At 41.2% G+C, this 5,938-nt stretch overlaps 1 protein-coding gene across 1 annotated transcript in view; it reads left to right on the plus strand.

The window, feature by feature from the left end:
- ptprt (protein tyrosine phosphatase receptor type T) overlaps window positions 1–5,938 on the plus strand; it is a gene marked incomplete at its 5' end in the record, with an annotated part of 345,648 nt that overhangs the window by 191,201 nt on the left and 148,509 nt on the right. The window lies entirely within an intron of this gene.

Raw genomic sequence — 5,938 nt, forward strand, 5'->3', positions numbered from 1 at the left:
CACACACACACACACACACACACACACACACACACACACACACACACCAGAATGAAGTGCCTGCGGCTGTAAGTAAGAGAAGTAAGAGCAGGAGCGATTTGGGACTGAGGAATGTAGAACAACTGTGGGAGGGGGAATAAAAGTCTAGAAAGAGTGAAAGAGACATTAAAGGAGATATAATACGGGAGGAAAAGATGGAGGCCAGCGGGGCTAAATGGAAACGGTTGTGATGTGATGAGTAAAAACAGAAAGATATATAAACATCAGTGAGCTTCGTTCATTAATGTTTAATCAAAATCTGTAGTTAACCTTCTGAACCTCTGGCAGGTTTAACCCTCCTGTCACCTTATAATTTACTTTTATCCTTGGGTTCAATTTGAACCTCCTGAAAATATCATAATCAAAGTTGTTACCCAAGTTTATGTGTAAATAGCCCTTTAAATAAAGCTGAACAAATGATGTCATGTTTAGAGATGTTGAACTGTGAATGGGGTCAAACTGGCCCCAAAGATAACAGGAGGGTTAGAAGACATATTGGATTTATTAAAAAAAATAAAAACTCTGCCTACAACTGTTCAGCTTCTCAATGGTCCTTGAGCTACTCGTCTGTGTTCTGTTGGAAAACTTCGGAGCTTCAGATCCTCATATTTCATCAAACTCACTCACGCCAGAATTAAAATGATAAATAGTGCACACACTAACTATTATTGTGATTTACTTTATGTTGTTGTTTCTATATACATATATAAACCTGTATCTATATATAAATCCAAACTACAACAGGTTTAATGTTGTCTCTAAAAAATAAAAGCACCAAAATTAGCTCCTTTCTTAAAGCCAAAAACCGTAGAAACTGAAAAAATAGTCAGTTTTTCAACTTTCCAAACAGCAGCCTTGAACTGCTCACCTGTGAGATGCTATTTAAATTAGAAAATTAACCAAATGTACGCTCACAATTGTAATATATAATTTAAAAAGCCAAACAGCTCGATCAAAAAAACATACAAACAAAGGAAATTCCTCGATGCAAGCAGGAAGCTGTTAATGACTGAGCTGTAAACAACACTCGAGACAAAAATTAAAGGACTCTTCGGTTGAACTGCAGGAAGTGTTTAAACCCAACAGAAAGCTAAATAAAATGTAAGTAGGAAAACATCTGCAGGATGTAGAAACATCTATTTTTTCTCTAGTATTGATAGCAGATGTGGGGAATTGAGAAAAAATGTTATTCATGTTCATTCTTTTTTTTTAAATGTAAAATGAACAACAGAGGAAAGTTTTATTCTGTAATTTTTTCCATTTATAACCGTTTCATACCGTTCAGAGGACATTTCTCTCTCCGTCCAGTCCTGGTTGCTCTGTTGCCGTAGAAGTTCAGGACTTTATATTGCAGAGAAACAGTGAACAGAAATGTGCTGGGATTAGAGTTCGGAGGGTTAACCGTAACCAAACTGCTGCCTAAATATAACCACAGTCAGGATGCGAACGTCTCCAGCGTCACAGCCGAGCAGTTTGCATTCAGGCCTCCTGCTGTGTTTGCAGGGTCACGGGCCCTTTGACCCGGATGCAATCCCTAAATATTGGTTCACTCAGTGCGCAACAAAACCCGGGTTTGTCACCGCAAGGCAATTAGGGAACGAATTAGCAAGAAGTAGATGTAATCTCGAGGGAAAACGAGCAGAATAGGTTAAATTAGAGAGGGCTTAGGAGGGAAATAATTATCTAAATTGTTGGTTTTTTTCAGAAAGATGGAAAAAAAAACCAAAACAGTGAACACAAATGAATAGACTGACGGAAAGAAAAGAAAACTAAAAAGGGCCGAGTGAGGCGCATCAGCTAAACGGATAAAATACCGGATGCTAGATTCAGAGGAAATTGGTGGGAGGACAAAAGAAGAAGAAGAAGTTTGGAAAACAAAAAAAAATAAGAGGGGGAGGAAAGACACGGGAGGCGACGGAGGAGGATGGGGGGAAGACAGAAGAAAAGAGGAAGAAATGGAGGAGAAATGGGGCGAGAAATGGCACAAAACAAAAGGAAACGGTGACACACGTGGAAAAAAACATGGCCTTCTGCGCTGTGAAAAATGCAGCCAGACACCTTTCTTGACAAGTAAAAAGCCTCAGGGGTTGGCCAAGGTACTCTGACAATCAACGTCATTCACACACACACACACACACACTCGCAGGAAACACACCGAGCGAATCTCAGAGTGCAGATTTTTTGGAGGTTTGTAGGAAAGAGACAGAGAAGATTTTACCAACTGACAGTCAGTGTCAGTCAAGATGCACTCAGATGACTCCAAAATCCCTAAATGCACTTTTATTCTATGTGAGTGAGAGAAAGTGACGCACACTTCCCGACTCTTGGCAAGTGTTTGGGAAGTTTTGCATGCGTGTTTAGCTCCACGTACATACATACATATATTAAACAGAAAGTTTTACACACACTTGTACAGACCGTGTGTGTCGTGGCAGTCTTGAGTTGACTCCTATAACTCTGAATTTACTGGAATATTTAAAACCCAGAATCCCAGAAATCATTCATGCGTTTTGGTTCTTCCATGGATCCAGTATCGCCCCTTTTCCACCAAAGCCGGTGGACTGACTTAGCACCGGTTCTTTGTGTTTCCACCGCAAAAGCATCGACTCCAGGCTCTCAGAACCGGCATCAACTCTTTGCTGGGCCAGAGAAAAGCACCGACTACGTCAGGGGCTGGGGGCGGGGCTTATCGTGACCAACGAAGAGCGACAAAAACGTAGAACCACCATTAAAAAAACCAAAACAACACAGTGGTGTAGCAGCAGTTGGTTTTTGTAGAGTTTAGAAAAATGGAAAGCAGACGAGGAGTCTTCTGGAAATATGACAAAATCTGCTGGATCCAATATATACGTACAGAAATGCTAATGTTTTCCCCTCAGCCAGCCGTCTACAAGCTTCTGGTTGCGTCTTTGACCCTCCTCTTGGTAGAACTTTAAAATTCTTGCTAATTGTTTTTAGTTAGGACTTCTAAAGGACCAGCCTAAAACCTCCATTCTAGCCTGATTTAACCATTTCTTTACCATTTTTAATGTTTGTTTGGGGTCACTGTCTCGTTGGAACATCCGACCGCCTCAAAACACCAAACCTCCTGGTTGGAAGGTGATTAAAAAAATATGTCATTCAGTTTAGTTTGTGTGAAGTTCAACTGGCAGCAAAACAGCAACACCAGGGCATGATGCTGCCACCGCCATGCTTGGTGTAAGGTTTGGTGTTAAAGGCTTCATCTTCTCATATTACTCAACATATTTCTGGTCAAACAGCTCAAATTTTTGGTTAGATTTCCAGAAGACGTACAAAAAAAATCCATGAAAGAACCAAAATGCACGATTTTTAAAAATGTATTAAACTATTGTTTGTGACAGACACGCATTTGGGACTTCCATCACGGTCTTTACAAACATATGTAAACTTTTGTTGTTACCCGACTATCTTGGGTTGCCTGGGAACCCCAACAGCCAATCGCAGCGTCCAGAAGCCCGACTAAAAATGGTTGGAGATCCTGCCAGTCAGTCAGAACGCTGACCCAACCGAGTGTGATTGAAAGAAAAAGAGAGAGCAAGAGGAGGAGGGCAGGAACGATGGGAGGATGGATATAGTGAAAAAAGAAAGCGAGCTCCCCCACACAGCAGCTGCATCTCCCATACACACTTAGTATTCTTGTCAGGCTTGACAAAGTTAACTACTACACACAGAAACACGCACACTGTGTCTCCAGTGTCTCCACCGTAAAACACAGCCCTCCTCTGGTCTCCAGCCTCTCCGTATAGAGGCAGGGCAATAAATTGGCCTTACATTTATTAACTTTGCTTCTTCTAAACCCCCCCGAGGTTCGGCCCATTAGCATGAGCCGAGACGAGGCAGCGCTTCTGCTCGTGGTGGCTGTGAATCCACAACAGCCGGGCCTCTAAATGGGCCATAAATAGGCGCGATAGTGCCAATTTATAGAAAACACAAGTCACCGGTGCTCAGGGAGCTGATCTTATTCCCAGGGTGCCCATTTGTAGGATATACACCGCTCTTGATGGAACGGGACGGGAAGCTCCGCCGTGGGCACATCAAAAGGAGATGGAAGTTCAGACATTTATTACTTTTGAGGCTTAATGCTTTTATCAGCTACTTTTACCTTCTGTTTTTTTTTTTATTCCTCACTGTCTATTTAGATATACAGTGTGAATCAGTAGCTCAGTTTAAGACAGACAAAAACGCAGGATACGCTGATGCAATTTGACATGAGGATGCTACAACACCATAAACGCAATCGGCAATAACGGCATCATTGAAAACTCTCAATACCAAAATCAATACGTAGGGAGTTTTTTTTTCACCGAAACTGTGTCACAAAAACATAATTTATCCATCCAGCGTGCACAAGTGATGTAAAAGTGACCCAACAAAAGAAAAAACCCAATTCCATTACCCTCTCATCACTTTGTCAAGCGAGAACAACTAATTCAATATAATAAAATGAATAATAAATACATAAAACAACCAGAAAAAGGAGGAAAAAAAACAAATAAATGCATTAAAGAAGGTTATATAAAACAAACTTTATTGCAGACACTTTATTCAGACACAGTCATCCTCAGTTTATGCAGTTAAATACAGTTTGCAGCTCTTAACTTATAGATTTTATCGGTGGATCCCATTAGACTGGATCTCCATTTGCAAAAAAAAAAAAAAACCTGCACCAGATCTTCCAATCCAGCGTTGGGACAGTGTTCCATCTTTCCACTCCCAGCAATCAGAGATGCAAAGTCGATGGCGTCTAATTTATATTTTGGAAGATGAACTTCATCCGATCCAAGCGTCGCTGCCAGTGGTGATTGATTAACGGAGTTTTAAATACATCTCTGAAGTCAGGAGCAACTCCAGAAAGTTTGGAGGAAAGTTTGTGATTGTAAATCTAAGGCTGGTTTTATTTAGTATAATGAAGGTGATGAGTCCGTGTCATGAGGGTAGTGTGCTATGTGATGCTATAAGCTATCGCTACGTTAGCCTAAAAACAAATTTGTGTATGAATTCCCCCCGACAGCATCGTGTCAGGATTTTAACAACATCTGACAATAAATTATTAATATTAAGTGAAGATGTGAAACTCACTCACCCTGAATGCTGAAATTTATTTAGTTTTCTTTTATTTCCAAAAGCTGCAGTGGACTCGCAGCTTGCTCTTAACTCCACATGTCGGTGTCTAGTATCTGTAGAAAATGGCATCACTCCTTCAGAATATCAGCATCCAAATCAATCTGAACCATCCTTCAGAGGTAATCAGTGACAATACTGGAAATAAGGTGTTTCATCGCGTGATTACCTCTTCCAGATTAGTTGTATTTACCTTTTATTGTCCCTCAAACAGCACAAAACACGCTAATCGCTGCTGAAGGCCATCTGCGCGTCTGTGCGCCTCGACATGCGTTCGTTCTCGGATTCCTGCAGGTGCCTGCAATCGAATTACGAGACCGATGAGTGAATCAAATAAAGGAAGAGGATGAAGCGGACAGACAGTCGGACAGATGGAAAGCAGACAGAGACGTAGTGGAAGCAGGTGTGTTTGGTCTTGTGGAGAGACGCTCGTGGCATCCATCATCCGCCGCCGTTTGTCTTCTCTGCTCTTTAGACACAACAATACAGACGCAACAATACGATTAACAACTGGTGACGTCAGAAGCTGCTGCCGGGAAAGAAACACTTGTTGTTGTTTTTTTCTTCTCAGAAAATACAGATCTGTTGTTGAGAGGAGCTGAGATTGTGTAACTTGAGTTGTGGAAATAGCAACGAAGCTGCTGCCATTAGTTAGTTTTATTTGATTACTACCGTAAATTCCGGACTATTGAGGCACCTGAATATAAGCCGCACCCACTAACTTTCAAAAGAAAACAAGTTTTGTACCATAGACTGT

This window comes from Stegastes partitus, unplaced genomic scaffold (assembly GCF_000690725.1).
Source record: "Stegastes partitus isolate 25-593 unplaced genomic scaffold, Stegastes_partitus-1.0.2 Scaffold632, whole genome shotgun sequence".
Taxonomy (NCBI): Eukaryota; Metazoa; Chordata; class Actinopteri; family Pomacentridae; genus Stegastes; species Stegastes partitus.